Source organism: Python bivittatus, unplaced genomic scaffold, assembly GCF_059951505.1.
Source record: "Python bivittatus isolate LINGU-HERP-01145 unplaced genomic scaffold, Pbiv_v1 ctg000480_np1212, whole genome shotgun sequence".
Classification (NCBI taxonomy): Eukaryota; Metazoa; Chordata; class Lepidosauria; order Squamata; family Pythonidae; genus Python; species Python bivittatus.
The window spans coordinates 82,970,250-82,995,503 of record NW_028277075.1 but is presented as its reverse complement, the minus strand read 5'-3'; the positions used below and the strand labels follow the sequence as shown (position 1 = coordinate 82,995,503).

Genomic DNA, 25,254 nt, shown 5'->3' with positions numbered 1-25,254 from the left:
CTCACAACATTAAAAGCAGGAAAACAGTAGAACAATAAGAACAAAGATAATGTGCAGCCAGAAGAAAATATACTTAATTGAGTAAAACTGTACAGGGGCTCACCCTACCTCAAGGCCTGGGAAGAACGGGCAGGTTTTTAACAACTTTTTGAACATCATCAGGTAGAAGTTCTGTGGATCTCTGGGAGAATGCTGCTCCAGAGAAGGCATGCTTCCTAGCTCCTGATAGATGGCCTTGTTCAGTCAAATGGACCTGGAGCGCACCCACTCTGCTCAATCTTATAGGATGAGCAATAGCTCTCAGAGATAGGAGGTCCCTCAGATAACCAGGCCCTATGCCAGAAAGAACCTTGTAGGTGATTTAATTCAGCACCTTGAATTAAACCCAGAACCTACTGGCAACCAGTACAACCCATGGAACAGTGGTATCACAATGGGCACAATGAGGAATGCCCATTACTGCCCATACTGCTGTAGCTTTATTGAGATAGACTATAGTGACAGAGTCTTAAAAGCCTGACAGCATTTTCTCTCCCTCCCTCTTATATCCAAGAGAGTTAAGGCAGAGTCAATTTAAGTTTCTTTGTAATGCTCTTTTCCTGTCCTGGGCTTAAGTCATGTTTTTCTAACTGCTACTTTTCCTAGTTTCTCCAAGGTCACTTCTGTGGTTCTCTACAGAAATGAAGTATGAAACTAGCTATAGAAATGGAACCATAATACATTCTAAAGTAGATTATGGAGACATAATCATACTATATAAGCATACTAATAAAAAGTACTTTAAATATAATTGAGATAGTAAAATATCCACAAGTTTCCTCTCCTTATATGTTCTCTCTCCACGATAAGTATGAAAATAGACATATAACTTCCCCTCCCCCCCGTTAAACTTGTTTTGTGGAAAGTAAAGCCTCCTTTCCCCCCCAATTTTTCAGGATGTAACAACATTCATGGTCAAGATTCTTTCTGTAAATTCTGCTAGAGCCATTGTGGTGGTGGTGTTATTTATTAAAATTGTTTTTATTACTATGTTTTTGCATGAAGACTGCTTCTCTTCAACTTGGCAGCATCATCTGCCATCTTGCCCCCCCCAAGCCTTGGAAACAGAACCTCTCAGATTAACTGTAACAAATCACAAAAAGGGGAAATTATTAAATGTGGAAGGACTAATCATATGAACTATGTTTAATTTCAACTCAAGGGGAATTCAATTTTAATTTTTGTTCTGGCCCTGTTCACTTTGGCCCCTAGTACATGTAGCCCTCGGGTTACAGCCATTCATTCAACAACCGTTCAAAGTTACAATAGCGCTGAACAAATGGCACTTACGATAGGTCCTTGTAGTTCTGGCTGTCACAGCATCCCTGCAGTCATGTGATTGCGATCTGGGCACTTGGCGCCTGGTTCGCAATTACGATGTCACAGCGAGCCACCATCATGAGATCGCAATTTCTGATGTTCCCTGCTGGCTTCCCACAAGCAAAGTAAATGAGGAAGCTGGCAGGAAGTCAGAAGGTGTGGTCACATGAGGTCCTCGCTTAGTGACCCACACAGTCCTCGTTTAACAATGGCAACAGGGACTGTCAGAATTGCCATTGCTAAGCTATGTGGTCATATGACATCACGCTTTACAATAACTTTATTAATTTTTTTAAAAAAAAAGAACAGTAAAAACTAAGAAGAGTTAATATTAAGAAAAAGAATACGAAGAAGAAGAGATTAGAAGAAAGAGAATAGCAAAATCAAAAGTGCAGGCAAAAAAGAAAAGGGAGAATACAAAGGGAAAAAAAAGAATTGACGCCCAACCCTCCTTGCAGCAGATATAAGTAACAGTATACATCAAACTCTTGCTGTAAATTGACAACGTAACTTCCATTATTTCTATTAACTAATATTATTTCTAATCATCAAATCCATACAACATAATTTCATTTTTTTTGTTTCCTGCAAAAAGTCCAAAAAAAGGTTTCCAGTTAGCGTTAAAATTACACAATGTCTTATCTTGAATCAAAGCTGTCAATTTTGCCATCTCAGCCAACTCTTTGGCTTCACCATCCATTCTTTCATTGTAGGTAATATCTTTCCACCTCTGTGCATATGCTGCTGTTATCACATATAAAAACAAAGTTCCATGAGTTTTTTCCAATTGTTTACCCATCAAGCCCAAAAGGAAAGTCTCTGGTTTTGATTGAATATTAATTTTTAAAACATTCTGTATGCAAATATGTATCTCATTCCAATTTTTTTTTATTTTTTAGAAGTCCACCAGAGATGATAAAATGTCCCTTCTTGTTCATATTTTGAACGTACATTCAAAGTACCTTTATACATTTTAGATAATTTTTCTGGCGACACGTGCCAATAATATATCATTTTATAAAAGTTCTCTTTAAGATTATAGCACAATGTAAATTTCAGTCCTTTCTGTCAAATGTTTTCCCATTGTTCCATCTGTATGTTGTAGCCAAAGTTTTTAGCCCATTTTATCATACAGTCTTTAACTTGTTCATCTTCTGTCTTTAGTTTCAATAAAAGTTTATATAACTTTGCAAGAACATGTTCATCATTAGTATGTAATCCTGCTTCAAATTCAGACTTACCATATTCAAAACCATAAGCCCTTTTAAATCTATCTTGTAATTGTGCATAGGAAAACCATTGGTACATGTATCCTTCTGATATACATTGAAGACAATTCCTCTCTTGTCTTCAGTTTAAAGTCCCTTTGAGAAAATTCTAATACATCAACATAAGTTAACCATTTATGTTTAGTTATCATTTCTCTTCTATAAAAAGCTTCTTGTGGTGACAACCATAAAGGAACCTTCAGAGACAACCTAGATTTATATCTGTTCCATATTCTCAATATGGCACAACATGATGTCACACTTTACGACCATGTCGTTAACAATAGCAATTCTGGTCCTGTGATGGAATGTGAAGGTGACCTTGGAAGACAGGGGAAAGTGATGCTGCCTAGGAAACAATCAGATAAAAGAGAAAGGAGTCCACAACAGAGTAACAGCCTGAGAAAGAAACTTAGGAAGGACCTGCCCTAATTACTCAGGCAATAAATAGGGAGGTCGGGAGATTTGTACTTTCAGACTTGCAAGATTGATGTCAGCCCTCCCAGGTAAATCAGACAGGAAACACAACTAGATGAGCTAATTCTACTTTATTGTAAGGCTATATTAACAGAATCTTGCAAGTCTGACAGCACAAATCTCCTACCCTCACTATTTACCACTTGAGTAGTTAGAGTGGGTCTTTCCTAAGTTTCTTTCTCTGGCCTGTTGCGGACTCCTTTCTCTTTTATCTGCTCATTCCCCAGGTTGCATCTCTTCCCCCCCCAATCTTCCAAGGTCACCTTCACATTCCACCACAGATCCCAATTGCCATTGTAAGCCGAGGACTACCTGATGCAGAAGTCAGAGGGGCCCTCTGCTTAAAGGAGACTGATCAGGATTATAATCCCTTTCTCTGTAATAATTGGCTCCTGATATCCTCCTTTCTCATTGCAGCATTGTATTTTTGTGATTCTGATGATAATGTGCGTTGAGGATTATATAGTGTATTTCATGTTTTGTTGACCCCAAAATAATGTGTGAGTAGAATAATTTACTTTATTGGCATTGGGAAGAGTAGGCATAATGTACACTATTGTCCTGGTTATTTTTGTATTTTAAATGTTCAGTAACGATGCATCTGAGTCCCAGTTGTTTTAATTTTTATTAAAGATCTGCTCATACTTTGCAAGGATCTTTTAGAAGTAAAGAGTGAAGGCTTGTCTAAGGCATTCAGATGGCTATCCATTTCTTGATCTGGTCCTTCCTGCAGCTGAGTGTAGTACTTAATCACCTGTACCAACAGAGCTGTCTTTCTTTCATGAAATTGCAAATGGAGTAACCTTGTGATCTGGCTAAGTGCTTGAACAGCTGATATCTATTTATGCTAGGTCCTAAAGAAGATTCTTGATGCTCAGGCATGCAAGAAAGAATTTCAACAGGTACAGCTTTTCTCAGCCCTGCATGACTAGTAGGACCTGGTGAAATTCCCTCTTTATTCAATCATTAAGCATACAGAATATTTCCCTTTCATGAAGTTGTTGTAGAAATATATAAATGGATGGATGTTCCTGAGATTAAGAGTGGGTCACAAATTGTAAATGGTTATTTTAAAAGAAGGCCTTGAGACTGCTAAGGTTGAAGGTAATTTGCTCTATGATTTATTACTATCAGGTACTTAACCTGGAGCTTTCCTTTAAAACAGTAGGGGAAGCTTAATGTAGTACAGAAATCAGTCGGCATCTTTTGAGGAGCTGAGCAGCTTATTAATCAACATGGACTTTCCATTTGCTTACAGGTGTAAGTCAAAGAGTTGAGGCAGGTCAGTAAGTCTGGCCCCAAAGTAGCAGGAAGAGCAGCCCCATGGGAGGAAGCCTTGATTGACTTAGATTTGATTTGATTTGATTTGTTGTATACATTTATATAGCTGACCAGCTTGTACAAAACTCTGGGCGGTTCACAACCCAGATTTCTGATAGTGGTTGCTTTTAAAAAAATATTTATTAATATTCTGCCTCTGCCTTAGAGTGCATGGCTGCATTTATACAGCCACAACAACTTGAGAAGTAGGGTGGGCTGAAAGAGAAGGATTGACCCAAATTCCCAGGGGGTGCTTGAACCTGGGTCTCAATAGCTGTTATGCTATTGAATCTTGCCTTGGGCCCCAATCAAGATAATTTTAGAGCGACAATGTTTTACATTCAGTTTTATCCTTTACACATTAATTTGTGTCATCTCCTCAATTTGTCATTCCTTTTCAAGGTGGTTATCACTGTGACGTTGCAGTGGAGTGTTTTGAGCACTTTAGAGTAGACAGAGGAGCAGAGAAATTAAACACATTTTCACTAGTGCTCTTCCAGTTTTGGTGCTTCAGAATCAAGTTCCACTGATGGAATTCTTCTGCCATAGACTGCTTAAATATATAGCTGGAAATTGCTAATGTTTGAAGATTTTCTAATGTAAACATAGATGTATATTTGTGTGGGTAGAAAAATACTGCATTAGTGACCTAATTGGACTAAAACATTTCCTTCTACCATGCATACTTTCTATGGGAGAGGAAGCTTTGGATATGGAGTAGAATTCAAATGAATTCCGCCTCCCCCATTTATTTAAGCATGGTAATACTTGGGAAAAAATGAGATGCTATGTCGAGCTGTAATGCAGGCTATATTTGTTTCTTTAGTGGTCATTAGAGAGTTTCAGAATTTTCTCAGATTTGTTTATTTCTTAAAATGATTTGCCAAGTGCTTTGAATCACATTGAGAACACAATGAAATTCAGAATGAGCTGTGTTTGGTTGAGTTGGATTGAATACAAAGGTCACATATGTTTCGATTTCCTGAGTGGAGGAAGATAGCTCTCTAAGAATTTAGTGTTGGGAATGAATGTGCATATTAACCAATTCCTATTTTTCTTGCAAAGCAAGCCACACTGTATAATTGCCATTTGGTGTGTATTAAATAATTTGTTTGCTGTAAGTTAGAGTAGTAGGCTCCCAAATGAATGGAACTAGTTTCTTTGGGCTTATTCTACACAAACCACTTGCCTTAATAAGCCTGAATTTATCCTGTCCTCTTTTTATTTGCATTTGATGTGAACAACCTTTTTGTGGCCAGTGATTGCGCTTAACATCTTTGGTAAGGCTCCAGTGTGTATATGATGATACAAAGTGGGTGGGACTATAAAACCTATTTGAGCAGGACCTAGATGTCTTTTTTCCCTTCTGGGGTTTAAGGGTGGTTGTTGTTGTTTTAAAATGTTAAGCCTTATTTAAGGCTTGTGTTACAGTTTCTGTGCATTTCCTATCTCAGATTGGTGAGGAACTATGCCTTCAGGTTTGAGCAGTTGTGGCCAGAGGGTGATGGGGAGAGGCAGCCCCTTCCCCCAAAAAAGTTCTGGTTGCCCATCCCTAGTTAAATGTTCAGTTAGTGAAGCAATAGGCCAAAGGAAACGAAAGACTTCAATCTGGTCTCTTGAGAAATTCACAGTTTCATGGAAAAATAAAGATATCAAATCAGCAAAGGTAGTTTCTTCAGGCAGGGAGTGTCATTTTGTGCTGGGCTGTCTCTGAATCTTCATAATGGTGGAGATTGAAAAATGTTGAATAAAGAAAATGCTGAAGAAGTTTCTGTATTCTAGGTAAATTGCCTGAGATAGAGATAGATCCAGCTTTGAAAATGAGTGTCTAGGTTTAAGTGCCTTCTTTGTGGCAGTGCCTGCTCTGTGGAACAGTATCTCCCCAGAGATTCGGATGGTCCCAACCCTGTTAGTCTTTCTCAAGGCTCTGAAGACCTGGCTGTATCCTCAAGCATTTGGCCCAGTGGGTTAGGTAAGCTCTGCTGATGATATGGTTTTTGTGATTGGGGTTTATTATTTTTACCTTGGGCATCATGGGTCATTGGTCGTAGCTGTTGTATTTGCTGCCCAGAGTCACTGTTGTGAGATGAGTGGCCATATAAATAATTTAAATGAAAAAATAAGAAATAAACGAATACATACATACATAACTAGGGGCAAGGGATGTTTTCTAGAAAGCCCAGATATCTGTGGGGTTTTTGTTTCCTTTTCTTATCCCTGTGCAGATAGTTGCCCACTTATGTGGAGTGAAAGCTGTTAGGGTGATTCACATAAGCCTTTCCCATTATCTCCAGCCACAGAAGCTTATGAAGAAACATTCATGCACTGAGTCCTAAGGATTGAAGAGGAGCGTGTATGTGACTGAATGTGATTGCAAATCTCCCTTCTGTTGGTATCCCTTGATTTGCGGGTTGAATCAAACATACTAATGTTCTCATCAGATCTTAGTATGAAAAAGTCTGTAGCAAAACAGGATACAGGTAGTCCTTGACTTACAACCATTCATTCAGCAACCATTCAAAGTTATGGCAGCACTGAATGAAGGGACTTATGGCCCATGCTTGAAGTTACGGCTGTTGCAGCATTACTGTGGTCACATGATCAAAATTCGGGTGTTCAGCAGCCCTCCCACATTTATGACTGCAGGGGCATTGCAACTCCCCCCCACCCGCCTATCTCCCCCCCCATCTATGCTCTTTTGGCCCCCTGCCACCCTGTGCTCTGCTGCCCTTCACCATCTTCTTGCTCCCACTGCTGCTGAGGCACGCCCGGGAGTATGGTGCAAAGGGGCTTTTTGGCATGCCCCAGCTCAGGGGCTGTTTTCTGCATACACCCCGCCCCCCCGCAGTGCGAAGCCCAGCTCTAGCCTGGCCCAGCAGTCAGGCTGGGCACACTGTGTCAGCAACAGGAGCAAGAAGATGCCAATGGTCAGCTGGGGCGGCAGAACACTGGGTGGCGGGCTCTCGGAGTGCAGGGTGGCGACTGCAGCTGGGACTGGGCTGAGGCGACTGTGGCTTCCCAGTATGTGGCAAACAGCCCCAGAGCTACGCAGGTCTGGGGTTCCTTGCCGCCCTGCAAGGCAGGGTACAGTGCAGCCAAAAGGGCATAGATGTTGGGAGGATAAGTGGGTAGAGTGAGTTGGAGGCAGCCCCTTACCTTAATGAGGCTCAGGGCTGGGAGGGACCAAGCCCGGAATGGCTAGGATTGGGGTGGGTACTTGCTTAACAATCCACAATTCTCAGTTAACGACAGCAACCAGGACTTCTGGGATTATGGTCACTAAGCGATACAGTCACATGACGTCTCGCTTTACGACTGCATCATTTAGTAACAGAAATTGTGGTCCCAATTGTGATTGTAAGTGGGAGATGAAGGTATCTTAGCTGTAATTTGTTGTGTATGCATATGTGAAGGTAATGTATGAATAACAAGGACTCATGTAAAGCACAACTTAAGGAAGGAACCTTTAATGTAAGAATTTCAGCTATCAGTGTCAGTCTGATTTTATGATATATCTATGTTCGGTATGAGGATTAGGTTTAAATATTGAAATGTAAAGAAATCAAGATCCAGTTCTACTGATGTTTGATATATTGATTAATTCCCAGCATACGCTTATGGGGCTTGCTTTTCTTGCAGGCAGCATCAGAATTACAACAACAGACTATGGACTTCAGCATGAGACACTGGTGATGCAGTGGCAGTGAGTATTTTCAGACCAGCTCTCCACTTCTTTATTTTTAAACCTGTGATAACACCCTTTTTAGCATCTTGTATTTCCAGATCCTTTGGCTTTAGCTGCATCTGGATGGCAGCTTTTCCCACAGGTTATTTAGAACAGTAGTATGAAATTTAAAACAGCATTTTCAGGAGGTGGGGGAAAGAAGGAGAAAAGGCTGGTTTGAGCTGAAATTACAGATGTATTGTTCATGTCTATGACCAGCTAGGACACAACAAAAAGCAGAAGCAGTAGTACAGACATATTCCAAAAATAAGAATTGAGTTAATCCTGGGCATAATGCTAAAGCTCCTTAAAGTCACAGTGGTGCATTAACTTGGCCATACAGTAACTCAGAACATTCAAACTGAATCAGCGAGAATGTTAGATTTGTCCTACAGGAGGTACACAACATATCAGTTGATTTTTTTTTTTTAAGTTATTTTTTTTTCGACCCAGCTCATGATATTACTTCAGTGCCACAGAGACACACCTGGACATGAATGAAAGGCCTACGGTATTTTCCTGATGCTAGCATATTCCTTGGATAGCTTTTGATTATAAGCACACGTGCAAGCAAAAGGGTCTAATCTCTGGTTGAAGATTTTCTTTAAGAGGTTACAGTTATTTTTTCCTGTGTTCTCCCCCATTTTTTACAGTTCAGTCTGTGAGAAGTTCGGTTAGAACCTCTTGGTGACTGAATGTCTGCTAGGTTTGGTCTTCATGTCATTTCTGCTATTTCCAGCAGTTGGCCAGTTGTTATGACCTTTGGCCTTAGTGCAGACCTTTCAGAGTTAGGAGCCATCTGCCACTTGTCCAGAGATTCTGCTTACTTGCACTCTTCCTCCAAGTTCATTGGGGACCCGGGCTGGACTTGACAACTGGTTGACACCTGCTGTTGGTCTAATTCAGATGGCTGTGGCTGCTTGGCTCTGCTGCAGATCCTGCAACTGACCTCAGACACCAGATGCCTGCTGTTTGCCTTTTCTACCAATTCAGCTGCTCCTTACAAGCTCTAAATATTGGTCTGTCTCCAACTTGCCAAACCTCCAGTGCTTCCTCTAGCTCCTACATTTAGACTTCTGGGATTTCTGCTCAGGTTATTTGCCCTGGCCCATTGTGCAGATCTAAGTGTGGTCTTTTATTAAGCAGGAAGTACCACAAACCTTTGAACAGCTAGAGATTCTACACTATCACTCCTGGCATACTAGATAAGTATTTTGTAGAAGGAGAAGGGCTCAGGCCCTGACTTGATTACATCAGCCCAAGGATGGGACTGAAACTTTTTTGGGGTGTCTGAATGTTGGACTATGCTCTCCTGACATCTTGGAGAAAGTACTTTGTACAGTACTTTTGCGGAGGAGAGGTGTTCATGGCTGAGCTGTGTTAATTTGGGTGTCCAATGTTCTGGGGAGAACATCACCCGTCTTTTGAGGGATATGACAATCTGTGATTTGGTGATTCCACCCTCTAATTCTTTGGCAGTCTCAAGCACCACAAAGCTGTCTGAGATGGCTAAGTTTGAGGCTCCACAACTTGGGACAGGCCTGTCACATTTTGAGGGCGGGCTCCTCTGCCAAGCCACACAGCAGATGTTTGAGCTTGGATACAGGTAGACCTTGCTTAATGATTGCCCTGTTTAGCGTCCATTTGAAGTTACATTGGTGCTGAAAAATTGACCAATCCTTGCATTTATGACTGTTGCAGCATCCCTGCGGTCATGTGATTGACATTTGGATACTTCACCACTGCCAGGCATTTATGACCGTCTCAGCATCCCATAGTTACATGATCGCCATTTGTGCACTTCACAACCAGCTTCCAACAGAGAGAGTCAATGGAGAACTGGCAGTAAAATCGCAAGTTGTGGTCATGTGATGTTTTGCTTAATGACCCGCAGTGACTCGCTTAACCAGCAAATGCGAAGTGACGTCATAAGTCCATCATAGTCATGTGCTGATTTGCTTAGCGACTGCGGTGCTTAGCGACGGAGTTGCTAGTCCCAATTGTGGTTGCTAAGCAAGGACCTGCTTGCTGGTAAAAATGAGAGTAGTGGCTCTGCCTCATCTTTAGCTCCATGCTGAGCTCTCCTAATCTGTCTTTCTCCTTCCCTCCTCTCACTGTTGGTTGGACATTAAAACAGGATGAAATAAAGGCTATTCTGTGATTGATCTGAATGATATTAGGCAGGTACTGAGTGAGTGCAAGATAATATCTTTGTCCTTCAGGATTGGTGGGGGCAAGAGCTTTTTGTAGTTCTATATCATGCCCCCAGATGCTACGCATTGTCCTTCTACAGCAAAGATGGACAATTTTTTTTTGGCTGGTCGGTAGATTTGGCTGCTATTTGTAGTCACTTTGACAAAATGCCTTGCTATGGAAGAAGGTTGCTTATTCACAAAATGGTTACCAGAAGGCAGACTGGCTTCCAAGCAGCTTGGTATGCTTCCCTCTACTCCTGCCTATTTTCACCTCTTTTCTGGGCAAGTGAGCACATTTCTAAACAAAGTACCCCATCCAGTCCTAGAAGGTGGTGCTTTGTTTCTCAGTGTGCCAACTTCTCACTTATTTAAGACAGTTACAATATTCTAAAAGATATCAGGTGGAGCTTGTGTACTAGACTGTAAGCCCCTGTGAAAGAATGTAGATTTGGTCTTGAGGAAGGGGAAGAGAACAGTGAATGGTTAAGGGAGGAGAAATGGTGACTCAGTCCTGAGAAAATGGAAAGTGTGAGAAACTGCACTGTGCCTTGATTTTGCTTGGCATAAGGTGGGACAGAGAGAAACTCTGAAAGACTGTCACAATTCTGTTACCTACCCCACAAAAATAAAGAATGTTCTTGGAATCCCTGCTGCTTCTGTCTCTTGACCTTGCCTACCTTAAAGGGCTGACCAGCTTTGTGTGAACCTGGAAGATTAGCATATATAATTTCTATATCGTTTTTGAGAGTTAAATAGCTTATTTCAATGTGTTTCCACTAATCTGCTTTCCTTTTCTGGAGGAGGTATGAGAGATGTATTGGAGGGCCCAGTGTATGCAAATTAAGGGCTGTTTTTGCAGTAAGTAATAGTACTTTAAGATGACTGTGTGTTCCCAATAGAATAACTTTCTAATTGTCTTAATGAAGATGATGATAGAACCAAAACAATAAGTCCAATAAATAGTGGCTAGGATTCAACCGTGCATGTTTCTCTTCTCTTCCTACTGCTTCTTTTCTCTTCCAGTTTCCATTCCACCCACAGCTGCCATCACCTAGCTATCATCTAACTTTTAAGAGCTCAGTGTCACTCCATTCTTATTGCTGAATCCACTCATAGTTTCCATTTCTCAATTCCCCCCCCCCAATATCTTGTTAGGTATTTCCTTATTTTTTGAAGTACGGTATTCATTTCTAGGTTCTCTTACTATGTGTTGTAAAATCAACTCATTCTCAGTGCTGCTGCTAAGGAATGCATCTCTCTCTGCTAGCTTTATCACTTCCATATAAATGGACTGAAACGGCTTACTGCTGCCTGCATTTGATGTTAACATGCATGATTTGGGGAGGAAGATCAGGCTCCAGATGGGGGATATTTCACAAGTTGCCTGGTCCTATGGACCCACTGTTAAAGTCTCTCAGCAAAGTTTTAATAACTTTCCTTAGCTCTATAACTTCTTGTTATCTGTATTAGATTTTGAAGGGCAAAGTTTGAATTGTTCAGCTTTTTGAAAATTTTGGATCATTTCTTTGTTTTTAATTGATGTTTATCCTTAATTTTGGGACTACTGACGAATAAATACCTATCTAATTTTATGTGTGTAGCTGATTATATATTGTGCCCAGTTGACCTCCTGGTATACTTTATTATGCTGCGTACTTAATGTACTTATTGGATCTCTATTTTGTTTGGTCAGTCAGTAGCCTATAATGAAAAAATCATTGATTTCACCTTTTTATTTCAGGAGCAATTGATGACTTTTCTCAGACACTATCAAATAACTTAATCAGTGGCTGTTGAAAACTGTGTTTTAATCAATGGATGGGAACATTTTCCTTGAGGGAAAGTTTATTTGAGAAAAATAACAGACTAGGGAGTTAATTGAAAATTCAAAAAACACATCATGGTTGGACCTTTTTGCGAGTAATTGGGAACCTCTGCCAGCTTTTACCATTTTTCCCCAAAGCAAATCAGTTGCTCAACCGTTTAATAAATTATAGTTATGAAGATATTCTGCAGCAATAGCAGCATCCACAGGAAACTGCAATGACACCAGAAGGGTGACACCTGTGGTGACATCATCATGCAAATGCTACCCTAATTTGTGTCCCAACATCTGATGCAAATATGAAAGTCATGTCATTTGTGTAATGATGTCACCATGCACATTTTATCCTTTGCCTCCCTTTCTTCCTAGGCACCCATGCTCTGCAGATGCGCTATTATAGAGTGTGTGTTGTTTGTAACAAAAAAGACAATTTAGTAGATTAATTTAGATTGATAGGCTTATGCCTGGGAAGAGTTGGGGCTCGTGTTGTTATTCTTGTTTCACAGAAATCAAGCTGCTGCTGTATGAATGGATGGACTGCATCTCCATATGTCAGAGTTTCCTATTTGTAATGATATGGAACATGTTGAGGGACATAGTTGGCATTTATCTTAGTTTCCTCCATTTGTTGAAGAGAGACACTTCATTGCAGATATTAAATTATTAATTCTAGGAAACTTTCCTAATACATGAAGATTAACTCAGAATTCTAAATATTTGAATTGTACAGCTAAATCTACATGGTAATCAGTCACCAATGAAGAACAAGCAGAAGTTTTTACCTGCTTTGCCTTGTTTTATTTATATACATCATTTTTATACTAACCATCAACAAATACCTTATTAGGCTTCTTGATTGCATAGAGGGTTTTGCTTATAGTCAAGTATATGCTATTACTTACTTCACAATAGGTATAGCCTGCCCCATTCCTAGTAGATTCTGCATGAATGTAAGGAGAAGCTCGCTAGAGAACACTACCTTCTGTGTGTAAAATTTGGAATAGAGGACCAGGACTTGTATGCGTACCTTTTCTTTGTCAGAATCTTTATCTCGACAGGAACCGTCTACCTTACTACTTTTATTAGGGCACCTAGAGTAGAAGATGAATTGAGGGTCCGGATAATTATATGGAGGAGAGGATCCTTAAAATATCCTATCTTTAGGCCTTTTAAAGTCTAATACTGGCATGTGGAATCATGTCTAGAACTAGCTTGAAAACTGCTGCTTAACCATCTTACTGTCCTGACTTGAAACAGATTTTTCCAGATTTTTTCCAAAGAAAGTACATATACCATCATTGTTGTAATCCAAAAGAGAGGTTATCAGAAGGTTGATAATCCTAGTTTTTGCCCTGATCAGGTTGTAGCTGCTATAAGGTAAAAACAGTGCTTCAAGTCCCCCATGACTAAGTATAATTTCTGAGGGTACCAGTGTACCCTCAGACACTTCTCTTCATACCCACTAGGTTCCCTGCTCCTCATGCCATTTCTCTGAAAAATAATTAAAAATAACATTGGTTATCATTAAAAAATGAAAGTGATTCAAAGGAGAATTAATTTTTTAAAAATGAGACCGACATCCTGCAAAGAATCACCTCTGTTTTTATTTTTAAGAATGCCTGTAGGCCTCAGATGGGTCCCATAGGTTTTCTTAGATGGCTGTGGCCCAGGGCCTTGTTTGGAAATGTGCCTACCTTGCCAGGAAAAGGACAAAACTAGGTACTGTATAATAGGGGATGCTTTGCTGGGAGGAATCAGGATAGAGAGGTATGTCCCAAGCTCTCATAATGTTTTTAAAACATTGGGGATGCCTGCCATCTGATCCTTCAGGGAAACAGCCCCCATTCCAAGCAAGTTGATCCCTCTTCAGTTTAGACAGGAGCTATACACTTTCTCTCCACTCTCCCTACTTTCTCTGAATTGAATTTCATTTTCTTGTTTGCTTTTGTATCCACATTTATTTAAACACTGCTTCAGAATGTCCCCTGCCTCACCTGGATATGATAAAAATGAAAGAGCAAGAAAGAGCTTAATCTAACATTTTCAGATAAAGTAATCCCCACGAGCTTGTTTATATTCTGAATGCAAAAAACCCCCCCAAGGATGTTACTTTATTGATGTGTGCAAAGTATACATCCTGGTTTTAAAACCTCGATTAACCTTATTTTCTTTACAGGCAGTCCTCGACTTATGACCAGTTGTTCAGCAACTGTTTGAAGCTTTGAGGCTGAAAAAAATGGACTTATGACTAGTCCCCAAGTTATGGTTGTTGCAGCGCCCTCACGGTTACTTGATCAAAATTTGGGTGCTTGGCAGCCCACCCACATTTATGACCACAGAGGCACTTCAATTTCACCCACCTGCCTATCTCCCCCCCATCTCTGCCTTTTTGGCTGCCCTGCACCCTGCCTTCTGGGGCAGCAAGCAAGCCCCAGAACCGCATGGCTCTGGGGCTGCTTGCTGTGCCCTGGGAAACTGCAGCCAGCCCAGTCCCAGCCACAGTTGCCCTTGCTACTCTGCACTCTGAGAACCCTGCCACCCTGCGCTCTGCCGCCCCAGCTGACCTTCGCTGTGTTCTTGCTCCCACGGCTGAGGCGTGCCTGGCCTGGCTGCTAGGCTGGGCTTGGACTTGCCATTCATGCTGCAAAAAAAAAAAAAAAAAACACCAGCAAGCTACAGCGCCCGGGAAGCCCAAGCAAGCTTTAGCAAGCAATTGTTCATCCAGCTGCTTTCTCTCCCAGTTCCCTGCACTGACCTTTCCCCTTTTGCACTCAGCTGCCGAAGGAGAAGCGCCTTGCTGCCTTGGTTGTCTCCTTTTCGGACCTACAGCTGCCATTTTACCTCAGAGGCTCCAGCTTCTCCAGTGAACGCTTCCTACATATAGCTTCCCAGCCCGGCCCAGCGGCACAGCGCAAATAAGATTGCCAGCCAATGGGGAAGGCAGGAAGCGGTTTCACCCAATGGGCAGGTGCCAAAGGTTGGCTCAGGAAGGCATGCTACCCTGGGCAGTCCAGCTTCTCCAGCGAATGTTTCCTACATGGGACTCACAGAGCCAAACCAAATGAGCAGAGACGGGGAGAAGATATGTGGGTGGGGAGAGTTGGAGACAGTCTCTTACCTTATTGAGGCTCAGGGCTGGGAGGGCTGAAGCCCAGAATGGCTTGGATTGGGGTGGGTCCTCAGCTAATGATCAGTGAAATTCACTTAACGACAGCTGTCGCTGAGCAATATGGTCACGTGACATCTCGCTTTATGGCCGCATTGCTTAGCGACAGAAATACTGGTCCCAATTGTGGTTGTAAGTTGAAGACTATCTGTTTTGTCCCCAGATACTGGCCAAGTAAAATTCTTACCTTAATTGTAAACAAATGTAATCTAAGTGCTCTAAAGGTTTCACCGAACGTTTAGATATAGAAAGCTAGATTCCATATAAGAATAGCAAAAGAGAGTAAGAAAATCATTTGTGTGTGGAATTGGATACAGATTCATTCTCTCACACCTCTTTTATAAATTCTTCAGAATAAGAGCATATACAGTAATTAAGACAAGTCTGAAATTCCTTCTTTGGATGCTTATTGCTTGATCTCTTGTCTTTTAAATCTGTACATGTGGTGATTTTAAAAAAATACTGGCTTCTAAATTAAATTCATTAAATACATTTCACTGACAAGATATTTTAAAGATGTATCTTAAAGATAAGTTAAAAGCCATGCAATTCCTTGCAGTGCAAAATCAAAGCTTCTCTAAACTTTATGGATTTTTCACATGCATGAGACCATTTCAAAACTTCTGTACCAAAATATATGATTGAAAAGGTATGTGAATGGATTTATTTTACACATATGCATGATAGAAGATAGAAATGGGTGGCAGTTTCCCCCCCCCCCTTCTAGGGAGGCTTTTTTTCTTGTTAGGCAAACTTCTGCTATGAGCCCCAGGATAAATTCCTTAGGAACAATAATTTTAGGGGCCAAGACTATACTGGCATGGATGAAATTAAAGGTACTGTGGGAATGATTTTACACAAATAATGTCAATTTGCTATTTGAAGAGTGTATGGTGAAATAAGGGAAGATCAGTTAGGGAAAATGGAAACATTTATCTGCACCCTTCCTACAACCTGAACATGTGAACAGGACCATTAATTGTAATAGTGATACATTTGAAAAGTGTTGATTCTAATGGTAAGAATTAGAATGTACTTAATTTGGAAGATCAAGTCCATATCCATCACTAGTAGAAAGGCATGCAAGATAAATGTTTAAAATGAGATTCTGAAGATTAGAAGGGATTAGGGGCATTTACTATTTTCCACATTGTACTTTGAAGCAAGAACTAAGCATAATCTTAGGCTTGTACAAGTAGTCCTCAGTTTAAGAATGAGTTCAGTTTCCAAGGTCTGTCCTTAAGTCAAATTTGTATGTAAGCCAGAACACTATTATTATATAATACTGTATAAGTAGTATTGTGTAACTAACTCAGATCATTATATATTTAACATTCAACCACTGTGTATTTAACTCAGATTTTGCTACAGCCCAATTCTTAACTATGGGTCATCCTTAAACCGGGTGTTCTTAATGCGGGGGCTACTTGAACTTAAGCATGTCTTTGGATTTTATGTTTCTACATTTCTGCATTGATCTGAGGCAGATGATAAATCTACATCAGGATTTAATATGGCCAGAATCGGCCTAAGTGTAACATTATGAACTTACAATTATTCCTGACAATAGCTATAGATGATGGAATCTGATGGATGACTTGAAAAATTAGAAAAGCAGTCCAAAATGTGCTGGTTAGAAAAAAGATGCAGTTACAATGGGTAAAACATATAATTTTGAGATAGATTTTTTTTTAAGGGAAAGAATTGGTCAAGCTGAACAGCAGCCATTCACTTTAGGCCCTGATGAATCAGAACTGGGCAGACATTACCATTTGTTGTTACAGAAGAATTGGCTGATCTACCAACCAGACATTCTGCACAGTCAATTGTATGAGGTAAATGAAGTAATCTGTACTAGAGATCTGGCTAAAATCCATTGCTGGTTATTGAGGACAAAAGTCAATAATGGGTTCTTTAACTAAATCTGGAAGTGGATGTTGGCAAGTATTTCTCTCCCCCCCCCCCAAACTAAGCAGCTGCATATTTTATATTGCACTGTGAGGATACGGGATTCAACTTGTTTGATTGACTTTATTACCAGTATTGAAGGATGGCTGTGAATGAATGTTGGGTAATAATGTCATAGCAGAAAGGCACTCACTGTCAAGCTGGCCAGAGGAGGGGGATCTCTTATAGCTGTATGTTGGAAAGGGGGAAGGATGGAGACCCAAGAGGATAAGAATAACTACTATGAAACACTGAAAAGGGAATTGTGCAAAAGAGAAAAACATGAGAGGCAGAGCAGAAAGAATTGCGTGTGTATGTGGGGTAAAGGTGGAAGCAGAGAGGGTAATTGTAAAAGCTTGGGGTAGACAGTAGAACATACAAGACTGAGCCAAAGGAGGACAGTTTAGAGTAGAGCTTTAGAGAAGACAAGGCTAAGAGAGAGAAGTAGAGGGTGTGCTATTTCTATAAGCTTGGATAACAGAACTTGTATAGGTGGGGCAAAAATTGTAAAATCCCTGAAATCCTCAAGGAAGATACAGACTTCCTCTGTAGATATCTGCACAAGGCAGGGGCGTAGTGACCACATAGACAGATTTTCTCTATGACAATCTGTCCCAAATCTGGTTTTTCAAGTCTTTTAATGGAGTACGCATTGCCATGTAACAGAAACTATCCATCTTGCTGCTAGTCGTCCTCCTCTTCTCTTTCGTTCCATCTTATCTAGCATTAGAGCCTTCTCCAGAGAGCTGGGTCTTCACATAATGTGTCTGAAGTAAGGTAATTTGAGCCTGGTCATTTGTACCTCGAGTGGGAATTCTAGGTTGATTTGTCCAATGATCGATTGGTTTGTTTTCTTGGCTGTCCATGGTATTCTCAGGAGTCTTCTCCAACACCAAAGTTCAAAAGTGTCAATACTCTTCCTATCCTGCTTCTTTAAAGTCCATATGCTTCAGATAGGCCCTGATATAATATTGTATGTCATATTTACCAATTTCCAGGAGAATGACTTTTTCTTCTTCACAGTGGAAATTTGGGAGAGCCAATAATTTCTGTCAATTTACTCATATTAAAGAGGTGGTTTTTTTTTTTAACTTCTATGAGCAAATCAGAACCATACTCTTGTACAATCACTTTATATTAGATTTTGTAAGCTGCCCAGAGTTTGAAGAATTGTCGAAGGCTTTCATGGCCAGCATACGATGGCTGGTGTGGGTCTTCTGGGCTGTGTGGCCGTGTTCTGGAAGTTTTGTTTCCTAACGTTTTGCCAGCACTTGTGACCGGCATCTTCAGAGTGCAGGAGCACAGACAAGAGCAGGGCACAGAGAGAATTGCTCCTGTCTGTGCTCCTGCACTCTGAAGATGCCGGTCACAGGTGCTGGAGAAACGTTAGGAAACAAAACTTCCAGAACACGGCCACACAGCCCGGAAGACCCACACCTGCCCAGAGTTTGTTTGGTGGCTATAATAAATTTAATGAAATAAATATTAGCATTGATTGAGATCTAGGATGGTAGGATTAGATTCCAAATTTCCAGAAGAAAAACATAAACTGGAATCCATGGGAAGAAAGGGTAGTTGACTGAAATAAGGATCCAAAAGTCAGAGGTCTTATTTGAGAAGACTTGTAATTGAAAGGGGCAGTGTTGCTTCCCATGAAGAGAGTAGTATTAAGATAACTTCTTTAAGTCCTAATAAAAGTATAGATATACATCTCTTTGTTTCATCTTGGGTTCACTGAAACAGCATAGGTATGTCTGCCAGGGTAGTCTAGACACAAATGTGAGTTTGGGACAATTTATTTCATGAAACATTTCACTGCTTTTTTAAAAAGTATTTTTAAGTTTTCTTCCTCATTTCAGCAGTTTTTTTGGAAGAAGAAGAATGCAAATGGGCAAAATTATTTCTTTTCTTTAAAGAGACAATTGTTTTTGTGTAAGTCTACATTAAATGATGATATGTTCCTGGTGATTTAGACTTATACTAAATATTTCTGCAGGCGCCATTCAATCTTCTAATGGCGCCTGTAGAAAGCATTGATTGGTGTATGATTAACAAGCATTTCAGATCTAAGATTCTAGCCAGAGCGTTTATATCCTCTGATGTCACCTCAGAAACACGAATCTTTTTTATTGGGAAACTCACAGTTTGATGAAATGAAAGTTGAATACTGTACATGCATATGTGAATCAGATTTATTTGTCTAGTGATTGAGCTCAAAGTTTTCTGTGAAAATAAATTCTTACCATATCTTCATTAATGACCACTCCCTTGAAGGATGCAGCATTTTTTTCTGTTATTGATTGCAAATACACTAGGCTATAGAAAATCTTTGCAACATTAAAATTGCTCACAAATTTGTTTTCCCCAGTATGTGTATAGTGGCATCATTAACACAGGGAAATTGCTGCACTTCATTGTACATTCACCATGGTACATTAAAAGTCTTCTCCCAATGGTAAAATTGGCCTATTCTTCTGTAAAATGAGGGGCCCATTGGCAGTTCTTTGGCAAGTTAAACAGAGAAACTATTTAATGAAAGGGAGAGTCTTAATGTGGGAAAAGAAATTAAATGTGACAAGTGCAAAGGAAGATATCAGAGGATTGATGACTGAATTCCCTAGTAATGCCATGAAGTTGAGTGAGACATACGTAAATGTGTGTATGTGAGTGTGCACATGTGTCCCTGATGGGATTTATTTTCCTGATGGGAACCACTTCAGTTTCAAACAATTAAAGGATTCACAAGGCTATCTCTGAAAATGCTGCATAAAATCCAAACATCTTTCATTTTCTAGATTGCTTATTTCCCATTTGTAGTAAGTCCTTTATTTTTAAAGCAATTTAATATAGCTTAGCCCTGTAACTCAGGCTAGTAATCAGGAGCTGGGCCAGTGCTAGAAAAACTCTGGTTTTTGCAAAGCAGGTTTAGTAAGGTGAAACCAGTTACCTAGGAACCTTGTTGCCAGTTGACTGTTTCAGATACATAAAAATAGATACTTCTTCTGTTTGTGCCATGTCATCACTCTTCCTCATTTTCCCTATTTTGTCTGCTGCTGCCACATGGACACTATACAAGAACCAGGTTAATCTCCACTGATGATTTTTTGTAGGATGTTGCCCTCCATCTCTGAGTTACAAGGCACATACTCCTCCCTCCCTCATTATACTTAGCAGCAGATGTTGGGAGAATGGTTGGGTGCAAAGGGATAACTCATCATATCACCTGTGAGCCCAAAATGATTTCACTGAGCAATTGGCAAGAGGTGGCTTTTGGAATTAATCAACAGTGTCACACACAGGTGCAAGCTAGCAGTCACTGCAGAAAGCAGAAAAGAAACTGCCTTGTTTAGAAATAGCTAAAAATGCTTCTCAGGGTCTGTAGTCTGGGGAAAAGCTGACTCCTTATCCATCAGTGAGCCATGTACATGAAGACAAGGTTCTGTTTATGGGTCCCAAAGCTAGATGGTTGACAGTTTCTTGTGATAAATTGTCTAACCCCACCGTACAATGGTAAAAGCAGAAAACTACTGATTGGCTATTTGGAAGAGGTCTGGTAGAATCACAATACCATCATGTGCCTCCTGATGCCATTGCACAGATGATGGAAATGATGTAATTTGCATCAGTTGTGTCATGACATAAATGGTGTATAGTTTGTAACTCATGCCATTTGACACCTGCTCTCTTTGGCTTTCCCCATGGACATCCATGGTTGTCACATGGGCATTTACACTTCTTCCTCTAGGTTAACCTGGTGGCAGGTAGAATTTCAACTTGAAAAGAATGCTTAGTTTCTCATTTTGTTTGGATAGGAGTATCAGACTCTTCTTAATGGAGTTTGTAATTCTGGGAGTGGTCATTTCTTTCTTCTCTTGCCTGCTAGCTTTACATTTACTTGCTCTTGCTTCAGGGCCTGTCTTTTATTCTAATTACTTTATGTTCTACCTCAGTTTTATATATAAGAATGCTTCTAGTCACTCAACCAATGACATCCTGATACTCTCCATCCAGTTGTGATGTTTGCCTAAGTTTTCAATTTAGTGAAAGCAAATGAAGCCCATTGAGAATGAAGGCATTATGAAAGTATGTAGACAAAACACTTTCAGAACAGAGACCTCCAGGACATCGAAAGGGAAACTTCTCAGATTTCTGGGGAGGACTTGTAGACTGAAGATGTCTCCGTGAAAGCGGAGCCGAAGACTGTGGCAAAGACCAAGGACCCAGTTAGACCAGTTCCTTGGAACCTCTCCAGATAAGAGGATGGGAGATTGCTCATAACCATGATTGGCGGCTTTTAAAGGACATTAGGTTCACCGACCTCACTTTCTAATCACTTTCTGAAATTGCTTATTAACTACTTTTAAGCTATTAGAGATCTTTGGAACGACAAGTTTGAAAATGCTGGGTAAGTTTACCTTCAATTCTGAATGAAAGAAAATTTTAATCATAAGCTTAAGAATTTAAAGAATTTGAAATGAACAGCAAAAAGCTAAATAAGATTTTGATCTTAGAAAGTTATAAATGGATTAAGGTCCAGATAAATTTGGAATATAGAAATTTTTACAATAGGATTTTGGAATTAATTATAAAGAATAAACAGCTTCTCATGGGAATTAGATCTGTTTTGGTTTTTGCAAGACATAACAAAGATAAGTAATTTTATGATTTTAAAAACTGGACATTAGAGGGGACTAAACATTCTAGGTGGGGGGGGGAACAAGCCTACCTTTTGTGTTAGTTAATTAATTGGGACATACAAAATGATACAAAATGTTATAACATTTAAAATATTAAAGGAGTCTTTTGAAGAATGGAGCCAGAAATTAGTAGCCACAGTATCAACAGTGTCAATCATGGTGTCTGCCTCTATGGATAGACTGTGTCCAAAAGATGTTATTGAAGAAATGACAGATGTAGAGCAAATTTTATCTGACAAGATAGAGATGGTACCAAGAGTGGATTTACAACTGACAGGCCAAAAGAATGACTTGGAAAAGGATGTCTCATTGGATATAGAAGAACTGGCTAAAGTTTTAAAAATCAAAAGGAAATTCAAATGATAAACCAAGAAAGTGACCTGGATAATTTTTTTTCTTATTGGATTTACAAAAGGGGCTTGTTAAAGACCTAAAGAACTCTGTTCAATGGGATAAGAAGAAATGAGGAGAAATCAAATCCTATGACAATATTTGAATGAACTAAAGAGTAAGACTGCTGGAAGTAAAAGGAAGGAATATAAAGTTGGTTTATTTGATCAAGGTTTAAAGCAAGATATGTTGTTACTTTGGGCCACCCTTTATAGACTTTCTGCTGACACCAGGACTGAAATGATGATGTTTTATGGATTTGCCTGTAGATAAGGGATGGGATATGGGATGAAGAGGTAATTGTTTGTAACCTTAGAGGGGGTGAAGAGTTACTAAATTTATATATACTGGTTGTGATGAAGGTTGAAAGTCACTTCTTTACGTATTTCTTTTCTCTTTTTCCTTTTTTCTTGCGCTTTTTATTCTTTCTTTCTATTCTCTTCCCTTTCTTTAAGTTTAGTTTGTATTAGATTTTTCTTTTATAATCAAAATTCTTAATAAAAATATATATTAAAAAAAGGAAAGGGGAACTTCTCAACCCTGCTCAATTTTTGATGAATTTCTAGCTGTGTAAACCTATGTGACTGTCTGATATGTACCTTGGAATTAAACCATGGAATTGAAGGATAATTTCTTTGACAGTCTTCCCTGTCCACAAGACACCTTATTAAAAACTCTGCTCTTATTTCTGGTGAAAATAAATTATACTGATTGATTATGTACCATCAAGTCATTGTTGACTCCTAGCAAATACATAGATTGATTTTCTCCTTGACAATCTGTCCCTGATTTGGTCTTTCGGGTCTTGTAACTGTGAACTCATTGCCACTGTAACTGAGTCCGCTCACCTTCTGGCTGGTCATTTTCCTCTTCTCTTTCCTTCCACCTTTCCTAGCATTAAAGCCTTCTCCAGAGAGCTAGGTCTTCAAGTATGTCTGAAGTAGGATAATTTGAGCCTGGTCATTTGTGGCTCAAGTGAGACCTCTAGGTTGATCCATCCGTTTGTTTTCTTGGCTTCCCATGGTATCCTCAGGAGTCTTCTCCAACACCAAACTTCAAAGGTGTCAATACTCTTCTTATCCTGTTTCTTCAAGTCCAACTTTTGCTTCCATACAGTGTCACAGGGAATACCATGGCTTGCATGATTCTGATCTTTGTAGGTATAAACACATCACATTGGAATATCTTTTCCAAGGCCTTCATGGCTACTCCACCAAGTGCTAGTCTGCGGCATATTTCTTGACTGCTTGTTCCTTTACAGTTGATGGTTGATCCTAAAAGAAGCTATCCACCACTTTGATTTTTCTATCCTGTATTTTTACCAAGAAAACTGCATGGATAGAAAAATGAATTATATAGAGTAAGATGATGCTCTCCAAGAAAGCAGTCTGTTTAAGGATACAGTGGGCTATATTTTTGTTCTCACTTTCCATGCTACTCAGTGTATGATGCAAGCTTGCCTTTCGTATCAAGGAGGTAACCAGTTGCTGTGGCATGTAATGTTGTGTGAAACTGGCAGGGGTGTCCATAGCTAAATGAATGTTGTACACCCAATACGGAAGAACTGATATTCAATGCAAAAGCCTCATTTAATGTTACTGGTATTAAATCCAGGCAAAAGGTCACATCACTTGGGTACATGTAAAATAAGCTAGTGAGTGTCCCAAGCCAGAAGCAGTTTCACTTTCTCAAAAGAAAGTGGCAAAATGCATGCTCTGGCTTGAGTAAAACTAGTAGAGGTTTTGGTGGAAACGTGTTTTTGCTTTCAAAGCTTACAGCTTCTAAGCCTCAGCTGGTGATTCCTGCATGGCCCAGGAGGCTGTTCCCACCAGAGCCACTGGAGGCTTCAAATGCATCCCAAATGCACCTAAGGGTCTGCTCTCTAATAGCTCCATGAACATGTTTTCACCAGCTTGCAGGAACACACTGGAGATTTCCAAAATGCAGGAATATGCTGGTCTATTACCATAATAAAGATTTGATTTGGTTTGATAATGCAGGGGGATTTGTTTTCAGCATTCCGTTTTTCATATATTACTCCAAATCCTAAGAAGCTTAGTTAAGACTAATAAAACAATATGAATGAGGCTCACTTAGACAATTGAAAGGATGCTATTTTGAGCTGCAGCACCATGTTTAACATTAAAAGACTGCTGCATTGTGAGTCAGCTTCAAGTAGTTTTTAAATGTATTCCAGTTCTTCTTCCAGACAAGAGAGTCAGATTTTGTGGGGAGACTCTTTCATGGTTTGCAACTGTAAATTAAGAACAGCTATGCACATCTTCAGCTGATGTTCCTTTAAATGTGGAATATTCTACATTAACTCTGATTTAGAATATTCCACTGTCACCCTGCCGGATGCCACCGGCTTTATTTCTAAAAGTCACACTAGAAGTCTGCCCAAGAGTGCCATGTTTTTGATTGGTTCTGCCAAACCATTATGCTTTTTGTGTACTGTGTTATTAAATTGCAGCAAATAAGTTTCTCTGGGGGCAAAGCTGATAGCGATATCCTTTCACATACGATGGACTATTAATATAACCCTACAGTTCAGAAATGACCTTGTATTAATCTCTGTTTTTGCAGTGGGTTCTGATGCTTATTTCTAGCAGCTCCCCTGTTAGGGAATATTTCTCTTTTGCTTTCCCACTGTATTTTCACTATATTTTCATAAGGGGAGTTATCCCATATGAAGTCAGGACTTAACATTTTACTGAAGCCATCCCACTATAGCTTGGTTTGGGGATTGGGGAGGCTGGTCTGGAGAGTTTTTAGCTTATTTCAAGTTCATGTCTTAGGACCGTGTTCAGCTTAAATGTAAAGATTTCTGGAGTATTTAAATGAGAAACAGGTGAGAGAATTCACAATATGTAGCACAGAACATGC

General features: G+C 39.8%; 1 protein-coding gene across 10 annotated transcripts in view; it reads left to right on the top strand.

The window, feature by feature from the left end:
• The window catches only part of SEMA5B (semaphorin 5B), a 476,652-nt gene that overhangs the window by 163,852 nt on the left and 287,546 nt on the right, over positions 1-25,254 (top strand). For 8 of the 10 annotated variants that reach the window (XM_088146436.1, XM_088146435.1, XM_088146434.1 and 5 more), the window contains one exon: positions 8,064-8,127. The exons of 1 other annotated variant lie outside the window; for it this stretch is intronic. The gene's annotated coding sequence lies outside the window, so the exon portion shown is untranslated. Of the gene's footprint in view, positions 1-6,261; positions 6,397-8,063; positions 8,128-25,254 lie in introns of those variants that run through there. One more of the 10 variants, XM_088146437.1, reaches the window with a different exon arrangement.